The sequence below is a fragment of the Oryzias latipes genome, chromosome 1, assembly GCF_053564925.1.
Source record: "Oryzias latipes strain Hd-rR chromosome 1, Olatipes_Hd-rR_3.1".
NCBI classification, from domain to species: Eukaryota; Metazoa; Chordata; class Actinopteri; order Beloniformes; family Adrianichthyidae; genus Oryzias; species Oryzias latipes.
Window position 1 is genome coordinate 34,990,245 of NC_136237.1, and position 16,528 is coordinate 35,006,772.

A 16,528-nucleotide genomic window follows, 5' to 3' on the forward strand; every position below is an offset into this window, starting at 1 on the left:
ACTCTGAGAATAATAGGGAACCTGTGCTAATTCAGTAATTGACACCAGTATGAAAATTTTACAAGAAATCAAAGTGAACGTTTCAAAATAAAAGTTTTCCGATGCAAGATCAAATGACAAACACGATGTACTAAAAATTTAAAAAGGGACAAAATGCTCAAAGGAAAAAAATATCTTAAGCAAGTTAATGCATTATTTGAACGTTCTTTTGTTTTGTTTTTTTGTTCATCAACATTTGTTTTTCGGGTTCAAAAGCATTATTTTAAAGATTGTGAAGCATTTTTGTTGTGGAATGCGTTAAATGATGGTTGAGTTTTTTAAAGTAAAGAATTTCGCTGGTGGCGGCGGGGTCGGCGGCTCAGAGGACTGCAGGTGTCAGTTTGTTTTGAAGCTGCTCGTCCAGAAAGACTGAAGTGTAGCTCTTTAAAGAGGCAGACCAAAGGCGAGTCAGTGACACATCAAAGGAGTTCCTGAGCCGTTCGCTTCTGTCCAGCAGCGAGGTCACTGTCAACTCTGACAAGTCACAGCTCTGCCAGTAAGTTTGGAGAAACTTGTGTTTTGTTCCCCCGTCAGTGGGAACCTTTGGGGGCAGTGGGGGGGAGTCAGTGGTTGTTGTCGGAGAAAATCAAACAGAGTCCAATTAAACTGATTCCAACATGCCAGTGGTCACGAGCTCACCTGGATTCTCCTCTCCTCAAAGACACGCCAGCACCTGCACAACTCATGAGACACTAATCACCCCAGCCCCACGGCCGTTGGGGATCTTTGATGTGCCAACGGGCAGCTGATCGCCGCCTTCCAAACTTTTCTGGATTCATTGTTACCATTTTTCACCCTACTGGGCACAAAAATTCAAAGCAAAATCTTATTTTATTGACAGAAAATAGGATTTTGTACAACAAAACCTCGCTGAAGTCAGATGGGACTTGGAAAAGCAGGTAGAGGAGATGGTGGCAAGGATTTGACAAAGGCGACCTTAATGTGCAAGCCAATATATTGTGCCTTTCAGACCTTTTCTTTTAAATTAGATAAATAAATGCAAAATGAACATGTTTCTCTGAAATGTAATATTCCCAAATAGTTATATGTCGAACAAGACTGGTGGGATGTGCTGACCATAAGCACCTTATTTACTGTACACAAGAACCTTACTTTTTGATAGATCATCAGCTATATTCTTTTAATGAAAACTGCCTGTGAAATATGTTAACTGTAATCTAAACTGTGCCGGGTGATAAACCTACAGACTAAAAACCAAGTTTGTTGGCTTCAACTCTAATTATCCAGTTTCAAAGTGAACTTAAATTGGCAGAGAAAATGTCATACTAACATATTGCATGCATGTAAAAATTTGTCAAAGGGTATCTAAAATCATGGACTTATATATATATATATTTTTTTTTTTTAAAAATAAATAAAGAGGCGCTGTGATGACTCCAAATTAAACCCTGTCAGAAGTAAGAGCTCCGTCTCCTCTTCCGATCACCGGCGGGAGCCGTTTTCAGAGTTAGTCACACTGCAGCTTCCAGAATCCCCAGTGAACACTTCCTGGATGCCGCACACCTGACTCTTATTCATTCAATCATCCACAGCATACTTAAGCTCTGCACTAGAGCCCTGCGCGGGACTATTTTCTTCATCCCGCTCCCGCCCGCGCCCGCTGAATTTCTGACCAATCCCGCCCGCTCCCGCAACGTATGCGTTACACTCCCGCCCGCTCCCGCAATATGTATGTCCACTCCCGCCCGCACCCGCAAAACTCATAGAATTTAGTCCCGCACAGTAATAGAGATGCATTGATTTTGTATCGTGTCCCGTCCCGCAGGAAAAAAACACGTATTTGTATTGATATTATTATAGAGATTCATGTCCCTCCTCCAGCCTCATCTTTTCATGCATTCCTCTTGTGTAATGTGCAACTTAAATATTAAATATATTTTCACATTCCTGTTCGGTTAAAAGTGTGCGTGTGTGCGCGCGTATACAGACGGCCTGAAGCGCGCTCTTAGTAAGAGGTGGGGCGTTGCACACCCCCAACAACAGGTTAGATGACAGAGGCCATTAGGCGTCTCTACCTGGTGCTTTCACGGAGCTTCAGTACATAAGAATCCAACAGCCGCACAAGCCTAACGTAGTCCGCTATTATATATTCATGAGATATTCATGGCAGCACTGATCCCGCGGGTTTTTTTTTTTTGCCGCCCGCTCCCGCCCGCAGCACAATTCAAACCGCCCAATCCCGCGAGATTTGGGTTGGGTCCCGCGGGACCCGGCGGGAACCGATCCCAATGCAGCCCTCTACTCTGCACTGAGTGAAGCTCAGTGCGAAGTATTGTTTGCACCTCTCTGCCATCATGACCAAGCGTTGTATGTGGACCTGATCTGCTGTCTCCTGACCCCGTTTCTGACTCTGTTCGCCTGCCCCGACTCTCGCCTGGATCCTGACTACCCCATCTCTCCTCTGATGGTCTCATACCAGTTATCGAACCCTGCCTGCCTAACCCTGATTTAGCTTTGTGGACTTTCAGCTGAGCTAATAAACCTGCTGCAATTGGATCTAGCCGTCTGCCTGTTCTTGACAAACCCAGGTGTGATTATAGACTCTAAAACTCTAAATGACGTTTTTGAAAAGCTATTGTTTCCAGTCCAGAACAAAAGACATTTATAAACTTGATTTTTTGTAAAAAATAATATGATCATTCAAAAAATACACATTTGATTGATTGGGACATTACAATTGTTTCTGATTCCAAAAGGTTATATTAAAGAAGGGTTTTAAATTGGGGACAGTTATACTGTAATATGACAGAGACTTAAAATAACCGTGTGTAAAAAAACACAGATTTTTAGCTAAACTTTTTTTTTTAAGTAAATGTTCATTGGTGCGCTGCTTGTTCAATTAAATCAGTTCACTAAGGAGGGATTACATTTTTAAAGTCTTTTCTAAATATTAACAAATGTCACCACACCCATATGTGTTTCTGTGCAATGGAAAGGACATTAGTCACACTTTTAACTCTACATTAGTTCATAAAAAGATGACCAACAAGAATGCGCAAGGAGAAAATAAATCAGTATTGGGAAAAAGTTTTTTTTTCACAATAAACATTTTTGATAATGGAAAGATGGGGGGAAAAAACTTGATTGATTGTAACAAAAGTTTTTCCTAGAAACTTTATGTGGCTCCTGTTTTATATCAGATTATGTAAACATAAATGTTGGATTTTGATTCTATTTGGTCAAAACCAACTTCCCTTTTTGCGTTTTCAAATGTTTATTTCTGACTTCATGTATTTATGACTACTTTGTCTCACATGACAGCCAAAATGCTAATACCATCAAAAGGACTGATATTTCCTCATCGTTTGCACTATGTCACCTTCATTCAACAAAAAACAAGAGATCTGAATTATTTTTTTTCTATAAATGTCAGTCCCTTTTTAATGACTTTTTCTAAACATCAGCTTTTGACGTGACGCATAACTCTACCGCCGGTGTCACAATAGATTATGAAGCCCCCATACAGCGAGGGGCCACCAAACAGCACAAAACAATTAATGCTTCTGCAGTGCTTTCAAAGGCCACCGGTGAAAAACGACGTGCCACGCATGGCTGGAGCGCGGTCTTGAAAGAGAGAGTAATGAGTGGAGTCACATCAAAAGGCAACGAAGCAGGAGTCGCAGTTCTTACAAAAGGCTGCAATTAGCACTTCAGGAATACATGGCAGGACGGCACACAAGTATCAAAAAGCTCCATTTACACCAATTATTGCTACAAGAGCTTTGCTATTACCAGACCAGTCCATCAGCCAAATAGTTCGTCTACTGTGCAGCATTGGTCAAAAATAGATATTTATAAACCCCAGGGGAATTTTTGCTTCATTTTTATGCAGCTTTTATTTGCACTCAAAAATGATTTAGTGTTATTCCATAATACATATACCTACTTGTTATGGTTTGATTCTTTGGTTTGGTTTTTTACCATGTTTGACGATGTTTCCCATCTTTTACTTTCTTCAACATTTTTAAACCCCTCATGATAAAATCTGCTTTGGAAGCCTACCTGGCTGAAAGGTTGCAGTTCCTCTAAGGACCACTAGAGTCTTATTTCATTATGGGGCAATATCCCATTGACTTCCATGTTCAAAAGTCCAGCTTCACCCCAAAAATGATCTCCAGTTTAGTTTCAGAAATATTTTTGATCTCTATTAGTTTATCTTGACTACTATGACTACGACCATGACTATGGGAAGTTATCTTTAATCATCTGTTTTTATTTTATTAGAGTTCTAATTTTTACATTATCTGGGATGTGTTTTTGATTGGCAAAACCCATACTTTGCCTAGTCCAATCGTCTATATATATGTATATATGTATTTTTGGTAGGTTGTTGAGGTGGGCGGAGTAAACTCTGGTCAATATGAGGTCATTTTTACCATTCAAAAACCTACAGGTGACATCAGAGGTTATTGTTTCAGTCTTTCGTCAATCGTTCCTGCACAGCTGGATCCAGTTTGCTTATTATTCGTCATCTGCTCAGGAATCTTCAAAGGTTCGCTCACGGCTATGGTCATGGTACGGTCCATCTGACCAAGCAAACTGATACCAGTCATGACACAGCTCTCATCTGTCTGCCCAGCTGTTGGACAGGACAAGTTAAAAAAAAAAAAAAAAAAAAAAAATTCACCGACACAGGCCGTGCAGTGTTGTTGCTAAGGGTGACACACACAACTCATGGCTCCTCCGGTCACGTGACTGATGGAGCAGTCCAATTGGCTGGAGGGTGTTTCGGCACAGAATACTGGAGTAGCTCACCCAACCAAAATATCTAGAAATGCCACATGCACTTTTCTTTTCTCATTTATCACATATCAAATCCATACTTTAATAGAGGAGTCTATACCCAAACTGATAATGTACGGGTATCTATAGTTCAATACCGTGGTATTAATGCTCCCATCACAACTGAACTAAAAATAAAGCTTGAGCACACTGAGGGAACCAATCTTTAAAAATCCACTTATGAGGCTCCAACTAGCAGAAAAGCTAAAAAATGCAACAAAATAAGAAAATCCCAACTAGAAATTAACAGGAAAAAAACGTAAAAACGCAAGATTTTTTTTAATTTGACCATTTAAACAACCATCAACAGAAGCTAACCTTCCTATTTATATTTAAACATTTGTACTAATATATTTCAAAGTATTGGCAAAACATGTGAAATCTGTCATTTTTTTAAATCAAATTTCTCTCTTTTGTGCACAATTTAAATACAGTCTGAGCATCAGTGGGCCTCTGCTGGTGACGAAAGCTCTCATACCTTGTTGCATCACATTAGTAAGTGAACATTATTTCTGGTGGCTGAACACCAAAGAGCCATCAGTGCAATGTGCAGCCTCAGATTAGATGCCAAAATTTCTCTTTTTCCCCGACAGGCAGAAGTGCTTATATTCTTTACACCGTCTGCAAAAACAAGAAACATCTCGCCCAAAAACGGCACAACCCTGCGGGCGTACTTATAGAGCAGCGCTGAACGACGACAGAGAACAAGCTGTTTGGAATGAAGGGTCATCTGTTCACTTCCATGGATAAAACAACAGACATGTTATTAATTGCATGTTGCCTTGAAGTCTTATCAAGCCTAAAATTAAGATGTTTCTGAGACGTGCAGCGCTCCCACTCAGTCCGTTTTCTCCAAGGGAACAGCTCAAAGACGCATTTACAAATGCAAACACAAGAACGTGGGTTCCTGTCATTTGGAACAGATTCTTTCCAGAGACGTCTAAAGCAAAATGATGAAAGTTTAGAAATACCACGTGTACCTGCTTTGAGGTATGTTGGGTTCTAGGTCCAGGAAAAAACAAAAGAGTAAAGCGTGTTGGTGTTTTTAAAATATTAAAATACTTTTAATATTCTAATAATTTACTGGTGTTGTTCTAAATAATCACAGGAAAGCTTTTTTGCTATAAATATATGCACTAGTTGGCATATTTTTTGATAAGTTGCTCTGGAGTATAAGTCGCAGCAGCCAAAAAATGGATAATAAAGAAGAAAAAATTTAGACTTTTGGAAGATATTTTACAAAATACAGGAATAAGAACGGACATTTCATCTTGAAAGGTAAATTATATAACAGAATTTAAAAACAACAATATATTCACGCTCCACTACTATAACACATTGATGCTTATTTAGATTCATGAAACAGAAGAGGAATCTAGTATATTAGCACAGCATATGAGCAATTATTCAGATAACCGTAGCATAAGGAACTTGCTAATAGGTCAACTAAACTTTTATATATTGCGTCACATCACTAAATCTGTTAAATTTTTCATCCTCTGCATCGCTTTAGAACAATTCCGCAGATCTCGGCAAAAGACTGAGGCTATGTCTGAATTCCCGCCTGTCCTAATAACAACAAAAAAACGATTGATTGTCCTTTGGATTTATAAAGCAATTTGGACACCATGCTCACTAATAAAAATAAAAAAAAGGCAAACATGACATCACTGATTTATATGAGCATTAATATGAGCATTTTACGACTATTTATGATTTCACCGTGTTTGATGGTAAAAACGGGGATGGTTTGTGAAAATAACGTATTAAAATAAATGTAAGATTTTTTTTTACAAAAATTGTTCAAATGCAATGCATTGTGCTCTATCTTAGTCAATCTAGTGAGCATCTATGCACACTGGTTTTTCGCCGAGATGTCTGGGAAATTCCTAGGGCACTAGATTTTGGAATTGTGGATTTGGACAGCACCACAAAATGGCGAACGCACTTTTTTGGTGCACTATGTACTTGAGTAGTGAAGGTATTTCGACACAACCTGAGTGGCGCTTCTTCTGCGTTGCTGTCAGTATCAAATACTGATACACACAACTACAGTGCCCTCTAGCGGTTGTTGCTATTTGTTTCTTAAAATTTGATTTGAAATGGTTTATGTCAAGCAATCAAATAAGAATAATATACAAAAAAACATTACAATTATTAGTTATACATTCGGCCAAACTGCCAAAAAATGTGACTTGTTTTCCAAAAAATGTGGTAGTTGATGTTTTTTGAGGTTTTTGGTAAGTCTGTACTTGAAATTTTTAATTCAAGTTACCAAGGCAACATCAAAAATGAGAATTTTCTTTCTTTTGTTATATTTTCTCTCAGTGTTACATCAGTCTCTTCTGCAAACAGGTCGCAGGAAAGCTTGATATGGTTTTTTATTATTATTTTTACAGTCTAAAAATAAATTGCAAGATCAAAAATGAGGTTAAATCCATTTTAGCTACAAAGAATAAAATTGCTGGAAATTATCTGATGTTTTTCTTAATTTGGCAGTATTTTACTTTGTTCAGTTGCAGGAAAGCTGTGGCTCTTCACATCCCAGCTGGCTGTGTTTTACTTTGGAGATTACTTTGTGTGATTGCATCATCATTTTGGCGTAAAGCGTGGAGAGGAGCAGCTTCCTCAGGCGTTAAAACAGGGTTAAAGCAGGAGCTCAGGCTCAGTGCCAAAAACACAGGGGCCCGTTTGGCTGCTGCCTGTCGCCCCCTGCTGGCCACCCTACTTCAGTTTTGAGGCCCATTCAGAAGAATCCCTTTTTTGCAACAATAATGAAAGAAAAGTAAGACATGAGGTGTAAAAATATAAAAACAAAAGTGTAGATGAAGCCAGGGGGAGCGTAACCATCGGGCAGAGGGGGCCGGATGAAAAATGGCAGATGATGGCAGCAGTTACAGAAATTTAGTCATTTTTTTTAAAAGCTAGAACTTCATGGACACCAATCGTGTGAAACTGTTCAAATGTGTTTTATAAACAAAGTGTTTTAGAGCTCTAATCTTACTCAATTTGTCCTCTGGTGTCATAAAACGATTACATTATTCCAGCACACTGCAGAAACCCATGATGTCAGGCTGTGGATGCAGCCAACACTCTCAGGCTGATGCTGCTTTTGCATCATAAGCTGGAAAGGAAGGACCTCATCATGTTTAGGTATCAGGGGTTTCTGCTATTGAATTCAAGAAAGTTCCTCTGATCAAAGACCCAGATCTGATCCTGGGTGAGAGAAAGCCTCATCAGTCAAAGATGTTGTCTAATGTCTTTCAAGAAACAAAGAAATTCTGATTTTGTCTCCAAGACTGCTGCTCAGGTCAAAAAACATTTATCATCCTTAATAAACTTAGTCTGCTTACTGTAACTTTGGACATTAAATGGTCATTCTAGATAAATTAACAAATTAATGCTCTTTTTAGGCAAGTTCTTTCCTCTTTTATTTTATTGATTTTTGGCTGGATATGACATCATCAAACCCTTAACTACTCAAAAATTAGGTGCCGGGCAGGACAAACACACCTGACACAGGTTGGATTATGCCCAGGCTCAAATTCTGAAGCTGTCCCTTGTCAATCAAAGGGCCATACCCCCTATTTTAAGCAAAAAACAAATATAAATTACCATAATTTAGATCCATTGAGACTTTGATAGCTCTCATACAAACTTCCTATTATTGTATTTATTTTTATTTTGTATTTGTATTTTTAAATTGTATTTATCATTACTACACTCAAAAGGAGATGATTTTACGCTTACTATACTATGAAGCCCGTTAAGACGACTGTTGTTGTGATATTGAGCTATAAATAAATAAAATAGAATTAAACTGGACTTAATTTGTCTGGATAAAACAGTTGAGATACATGGATTTAAAATGTGTACCCATTCCAATCATCTTTTGATCAATTTTTTAGTGATCTTTTAAATATGACAATGCTTTTTTTACACCAACATTAAAATAAAACCTGCAGTTTTCTAGGACATAGTTTCTGCAGAGCGGCAGTGGTCCATTAGATATTTACCTCTGAGTTGTGGGCGGAACTGTTGGTGCAGGGCAACCCCCCCCCCCCCCCCCCCTCCTTCCTTTTCCCATTGCTGAGAGCTCTGATTATGTCTTTGTGGCCCGCCCAGCATATTTTCTACGTCACAAACAAGCTCTTTTTTTGAAACAGAATTTTGTGGTCTGCTCCGGATTCACAACAATTTTAATTAACAGTAAATACTTAAAACTTTAATAAAAACAAAAAAAAGCCAATTTAAGCTTGATTTTCTTAGATACAAGTCCTCCATTTTGTGACAAATGTCACAAGAACATGTTAAAACAACAAAAACAGGATTCCCATTTTCACTGATGGGAGACATCAGGACTTTAAAAGCTACGCAACATTTTGTATGTAGTTAGTGTCCATGGAAAATGAAACTCAAACGTTTGAATTCCCATGCACTCCATTTTTAAGCAGAAAACACAAATTAGGCTAAATCTGTGTAGTAATGAAAGCTTTTGAAGTTAAAGACTTTTTTTTTTTTCAAAGCTCCTTTAATGTGATTTAATTGAAACTGGAATCAGATGAGCTGAAGCCAGAACGCAGAGCAGACGGCTTTCAGGTGAAATAAAAATCCCCTCTGTTGTCTGTTTGCAACTCATGAAACTGATTCAGCAGGAAAAGGTCAAGCCACTTCTTACCGAGCTGACACACGGGAAAGGAGCAGCCTTTTAATTAAAATGTGATAAAAGGCAGTTTGCTTGCTGGAGGGGCTGAAGCCTCCTGGGTTAAAAGGTGCGGTGTATGTTCCTGCGGCCATCCCAGGCCCCCGGAGCGGCATTGAGAGCCCGTCCTCCTCTGGGCTCACGGGCCACACACCTGCGCATGCATCAGGGCCAGATAAGCCCAGATTAAGATAAAGTTACCAGCTCTCTCCCTGCAATGTCATTCAAAACCTCAGCGACAGCCGCACCGCGGACAAAGCGCCTTTTGGGGCCGTCCTAATAAACGCCATTAGCTTTGAGACATCAAACATGGAGGATTATGGGATTTTCTAGCCCAAGAAAAAGATGGAGATTCTGGAGGACTCCGGCCGTACTCTGCACAAATTGTTTTCCCTTTTTGCCACAATTCTTCAACAAAAAGTGTGGCAGTAATCCCCGTAGGATGAAAGTCGGAGAGCAGCAACAAAGGAAGATTACACCCGGATTTGGAAATTGTTTCTGTACTCGAGGGTGTACAGGAGGTCGTAACAGGCAAACTGAGCATGTCAGCCCTCTACAGCCCAAACACATTTGGGATTTGTGTTCATTGGAAGTGTGGCGTTCCTGAAGATGCCACTTTCGTTTGAAGATTCTGGCAGAAAAATCAACAAACGTGAGAAGAAGTGTTTAACTTTGTCTCTGTGTTTGCCTTCCTTCACATAAACGGGCCGTCTTTGAAGGCCCGCCTCCTCCTGAGCGAGCCACAAGTCAAGTCGTCCCTAACAGGAGTCAAAGGTTGGGCTGCTGCTAATCCATGTAACAGTAGTCGAATAATCCTCCGGCCTGTGGACAACCCTGCTCTCCAGCTTTCTGTCGCTCTTTTGTTTTTCTTGGAAATGACCTTAGACATTTTCCAGCAATGGCCTCCAGTCGGAAGACACGACTACCCAAAGATTTTTTGGAAGGTTTGGAAAAATTTGGTGTCATTTATGTTTTTTCCTCCACACAACAAGATTATTTTTAAAAATCAGATAATAAAACTGCTGACTTGTTGGATTCGCATTTAGATTTAGAACAAAAAATGTTAACATTTTGTTTTCCTAATGTTCTTTCTAAAAGTCTTCTGTGTGTAGTGGAGGACTTTCCTTAAAAATTCTGAGATGAAACTCAAAATTGACATGAACAGATTTTCACACTAAACTGTTTGGTCTGAGAATAAAAAAGATAAAAGCAGCGTCTTTTCTCTTAAGGAAAACCCCCAAATTACATGAAAGTAAAAAAAAAAACTTACTGTGGATAAATGAAGATCAACACAGATGACAACCAGAAGAAGCTTGCCGGTTTTCTTCTTTATGCATTAATTTCCGTTCCTGGCCAGATCTTATTAATACTGCCCCCACATGGTCAACTGCTGGAACTGCAAGCCATTTGTAACCACAGGTTGAGCAAAAGACAACAGGAGCTCAGTAAAGAGAAAACATCACAAATACACAGAGTCTAGGGCTCCACCAGTGTTCATTGCTTAATTAAAAATGACCATCAACTTTATAAAGCCTGGTTGGACAGTACTGTCTCAAAATATACATTGATATATTAAAATAATGTTAACAGCATGATTTAAATGCAGTAAAAAAAAGATGACACAATGAACCAAGTGAAGAAGAAAAAATAAAAGATTGACTGATAGTGACAATTTGGATATGATATTAGTAAAAAACTAAAATACTAAGATACTTGAATACATTATTCAACCATTCACGTATATACAAACATGTCATTTTCAACTGGAACATTTCCTGATGGGATGAAAACTGCAAAGAAAATATCAATTTCTGAAATGGAAACAAACACATTCTATCTCATTGTAGACTTATATCCCTACCTCAATTCTCCAAAATATTGGAAAAAATATTTGTTGCCAGGTTGGACAAATTCCTACATAAAGAAACCATTTTAAACAGCAGTCAGAATGGGATCAGAGCAAATCACTCCACAAGAACGGCACCGATGGATTTAACAGAAGAAATATCCACAGCAGTTGACAAAAAGCCATTACATCAGCAATTTTATCTACCTCAAATGAGCATTTCACGCAATAAATCACAACCTTTTACTGAAAAAAAAGAAGTAAAAATTGGATGAGTCCCCCTAAAATGGATAATTATTTATTTGATAGATAGCAAACAGTTTGTACAAGTAAAAGACATAAAATCCACATGAAGTACCGTAACATGTGGGGTACTCCAAGGGTCAGTCCTGGGTCCATAACTGTTTAACAGATTTTTAACTGTTTTCTCCAGCTTCCTCCCACATGCTTCATAGGTTAATTGGTTGCTCTAAATTGTCCATTTGTGTGAATGTGAGACTGCATGAGTGTGTGATTGTGGCCCTGCGACAGACTGGCGACCTCTCCCGGGTGTCCCCTGCCTTCGCCCACAAATGGCCAAGATAGGCTCCGGCAGCCCCGTGACCCCAAAAGGGACAAAGTGGGCTTAGAAGATGAATTAATGTTTAAAGGAACTTTTATTTTTCTTATTTTAAACTTTCTAGCATCAAGTCAAAAAGTTAAAATATTACTGTTCTTTTTGGGATGTATGGTGTTATGAGATGTTTCTAAATTTAAACTATAAATTTTAACTATACGACTTGTCATGTAAATCAAGTATATATTGACACTTCTGGGCTGGAGGGTCGCAGTATAAATTGCAGTTAAACCATTCTGATAGATTTCAAAGTTTTTATTTTATTTGAAGTGCTACAGTTTAAAGTCTCCATGGTTACCTATAATTATGACTTGCAAGGACAATTCACTATCGAAAGCAAAACACATGTGTCAGGGATACCCACAGGAAGTTTTAAAATTATTATGGGACGGCCACAGGACCATTAGCTTGTCGGCCATTTTGTGGTAAGGTGTGAAATTTGGCGAATTTGATAATTTTGCACATTATGCAAAAAGAAAACTTTTGTTCCAGCAATCTTCACAAAATTTCCCAGACATGGTTTTAACCCATAAGAACCCAGACCCATTCTTTCTTAAAAACAACATTTTGATTTTACCACCACACGTGGACCCCAGAATCCATTTCTAATATTCTTTTGTTACACCTGATGGGTTAAACAAAGTCCTTTTTAAAATAAATCCCCTTTTAGTACAAATTAAACTCCTCCTAGGTATTTCAACCTATCGCCGCTTAATTCCTCGTAGATCAATGAGAAGCTGCTTGGAAAAAAAACATTGGAACTAGTAGTTGAGGATTTTTAACCACATTATTATAGAGAGCTCGCAAAGTGGCGTTCAATAATATGAAAAGGTCATACATCAATTGCTGGCTGAAGTTGAACAAAATGACATGACACGGTTAACAAAAAAACCTTTCCAATCCAACAGTTTATTTCAACAGATTCCTCTAAAAACTACATAAATGTGTTTGTCGCCTTCATGCGACTTAAACATTAAATGGCTGCAGAAAATTTGTCATTTCGGTTTGTCATTCGTTTGTCCTGTACAGCTCTGACCAGGTCGATAGAGGGGGTGAGTGAAAGGCCTAAAGAGGCTGCTTGGGGGGTAACAGGAACAGGTAGGGGCAGGGGGGGTTAGCGCCAGCGGACCATACAAAGTTGCTTGTGGCTTTTATTCTATATTCTCTGGTTAGGAAATGGGTATTCTTAGAAAACCACATAAATGTGGGTGAAGCTGTGAAAGAACTTCAAAACATGAGATATATACTTAAAAAAATCAAAATAAGTAGAATTGATTTTACTCCATTTTCCTTTTTACTTTAGTGAGGTTTCAACAAAAAGTGGGGGTCCCATGCACGTAAAATAATCCCAGGATTGTGTTTTCTGATGATTGATGCAGATGGGGGAGAAGATTTTTGGCACTTTTCTGCAGTTTTTCTTTTTCCCCACAGCAGCCAGTTATCCTCCTGGTGTTGATTTGTGTTTTGTTTGATCTTTGCAAACATAAAGAGAAGCTTTTTCCCATTTTTTTCTGTTTGGAGCTACATTTTACTCTCTAGTTGAAGGAGCTTAATCCCATTTCCTGGTAAAAATAGAGTCATCAAAGTGTTTTTGATCAACACCACAAAAACAATAATTTTCGTGGCTGAACTTTGCTTTTCTTTGAAGGCAGCTTCCCACTGTCACTAGGAAGGGTTTACAGTTTCCCTATTTAATTTGCTGTCATTGTTCCTTTTCCCCCTCTTCTCTTCTTGTTTCATCTCTACAGTTTGATTGTCTCACGGTTTAATCAGAGCTTACTCCTGGGCCTTGTTTCCTTTTACCGTGTTGTTATTTCATCCTCCTCCTCATCTCCGAGTTGTTTTCGGTGGGCGCTGCGATTCTTTAATGTGTCCCTTGACGACAGAATATGAAAAAACAAACAAAAAATAAAGAAAAGGAGAAACCCACACTTAAACACGCCGGAGGAGAGAATCAAACAGACAAACAGAGCGGCTGCGTGACACCGTGCAAAAGAGGGGAGAAAAGTGATGGTGCAACACGATGAAACATCCGTCAACACAAAGATAGTCGATTTGAAAAGAAAGCCACGGCCCCTCATGTTCTGCACGAGAAGGAGATAAAGGCTCGCTCAAACAAACCGTGGATTTACATCCTTAAGGATTGTTCCAGTTTTCTGCAGATTCCTTTCATTGTTAGCGACCACAATCAGGAGTCAGAGTTACTTTCTTTTCTTTTCTTCCTTTGTTTTGGCATTTCATCTTGGTGAGCCCAAAATATTTGCAAGAACAAACTAAAAATCCTTTATTTTTTTAACACACATAAATTTTAACATAGATCAGTTTTATTAGATTCCATCTGAACAACTTCTTTTGAGAAGAACACCTATTTGTTTTTTTGGGATATCAACAGCTGTCTTTTAACTAATCTTAAAACCATTCCTTTGCTGCTAATTTGACCGCTCGGTGCTGAAACATCACTAAGCCACCACCCCCAAAAAAACAGCACAACCAAATCTTCAACCGTGAATAGGAACAAACAAACGTCCATAGTGACATGAGAAAAAACAAGAAGAATGGCACCCAAGGAGACTCAGATGTGCCAATGTTGTAATTTAGAAGGTCTGTTAAATCCTTTACCTTTAAAATGTCATGAAAATGGAACATACGATCATCGAGCATATGGTGAGGGTGAGGTGAAGAACTTGTGGGAATAATATAAACTGTAAGCACCCATGATGTACAGGTGGTGCTGTCATTCGGTGTCCTAACACCACACTCGGTGAGGTGAACGTCCTGGCTCCCTACTGACCGTGCTCAAGCGCTGCACGCTCAGGGTGTGCAAGTGATACATAAGTCCCCATAGGATGCCGACACAGACTACACTCTGATCTCATTTCCTCATTTCTAACAGTCAGACTGCAAGCAAAGAGTGTGCATTTATCGTAGGAACAGCACTAAATGGCCCCCATGTGCAGGATTTAGGGGGGGACCGAAAAAATGAAAAAGCTGTATCTCACCTATTTCACCCTGACTTACCCTTACGTGTTGTATGTGTTTGCTATAGTTTGTCGTCAGCAACATGCCCATTGAAAAAATCCATAATCATTTATGCTCTATGGGCTCACTAAGTCGTCTACAACCTTGAAATTTCATGTGGGCCACCTGGGTGCCCCATACAGGTTTTTCACCTGCAGATGGTCCCTCTCTAACATCAAGAGCAGCTGTGACTAAATCTATGTTCACACCGCCCTCTGCAACGCACGTTCACGTACCCACATCCAATGACAAGTCTATATAAACGGGCATAAACGTGCAATTCGGTCTTCTGCGTTCAAAAGTCAACTCAAGTTCTATGACTTGTTTCAGTCTCTGAGAAAAAAATGTCATTGAATGTGCTTTACAAGATAAAGCAGGTCAAACTCTGACATCTTTGCTGCACTGAAGACAGCCCACAGCCAGGAAACATTCACGCACTCAAAATGCACAGCGCTCCTCTGCGCGTCGGTCAGTGGGCACACGCACTCACAAAGTATTATTTAGCCGTACACTCTCCTAGTCAGTGTAGATATCTCCAGTCTGAACTATATAAGTTGCAATGTTTGTGGGCTTAACTTTGGCCCAAAGAGGCTGAAAGTTCTGAACCACCTGAATGATCTAAAAGCAGGTTTAGCTTTACTGCTGGAGACCCACCTATCTAAATCTCATCTTTGGTAGCAAAGTCTGGTTGGCACCGCATTTATTTCACAGAAGTGCCAACCGTTTGAAAATCGATCATGGTGGATAAATTAAAATTGCAGTTTGTGCCCGACTGGATTTCTAGGACAACTCACATTTCAGAATTGCACTGTGAAAGAAAAAGCTTGGATACACCGCTTTGACATTTTGCAACAAGAATCCACCTGTAGTAAACAGTAAAAAAAGAAGAAGCCCCTCCCTGCTTGTCGAGTGTGAACAAACACATGTTCTTAAACACACATCAAATGCCTGGTGGTTATGTAACTTAGGGCTTTTCTTGGATATTACCCAATTTAACAGAACAATACAATAATGATATCTAATGCATGTGGACGCCTTGAGATACAGCATTCATTCAGTCAGCTCTCTTTTGTGCTCAGTTTCCTCTTGAACTACCTTAAAAACTGCTGATGTCATAAATAAATTCTTGTTTCCGTTGATATCTCATCTTTGGTTGGGATTGGAGGAATTCCTTTTATATTGAAAGAAAACTTCACGGGAATAGAGTTCTTTTTAGCTCACTAAATGCTAACAAGTTTGTATAAAATTATAGCAGAGAAAGCATCTCCAGCTTGTTGTAAGAAGCAACATATTTAAGATAAGCAGCTGGTTTAAGAGTTTCCTTAAATATTTATATTTTCCTTAATTTGAACTGAACGCTGTGATCTTTGATTAATGAAATAAAGTAATGAAATATGAATTTCCTGATTGTTATTTGCCTTTGAGGTCAATATTCTACTAAGAAGGGGGCAATGTGACAGTTTTAGGTCAGGTGTGATTCACGTTTCTTCCAAATGAATTCAGT

General features: G+C 39.0%; 1 protein-coding gene across 2 annotated transcripts in view; it reads right to left on the minus strand.

Moving 5' to 3' along the window:
• Positions 1 to 16,528, minus strand: part of LOC101169019 (homeobox protein OTX1) — a 77,221-nt gene that overhangs the window by 53,475 nt on the left and 7,218 nt on the right. Inside the window, exon 1 of one of the 2 annotated variants that reach the window (XM_078954215.1) lies at positions 10,815 to 10,937. The exons of the other annotated variant lie outside the window; for it this stretch is intronic. The gene's annotated coding sequence lies outside the window, so the exon portion shown is untranslated. Of the gene's footprint in view, positions 1 to 10,814; positions 10,938 to 16,528 lie in introns of those variants that run through there. 2 annotated transcript variants of the gene reach the window in all.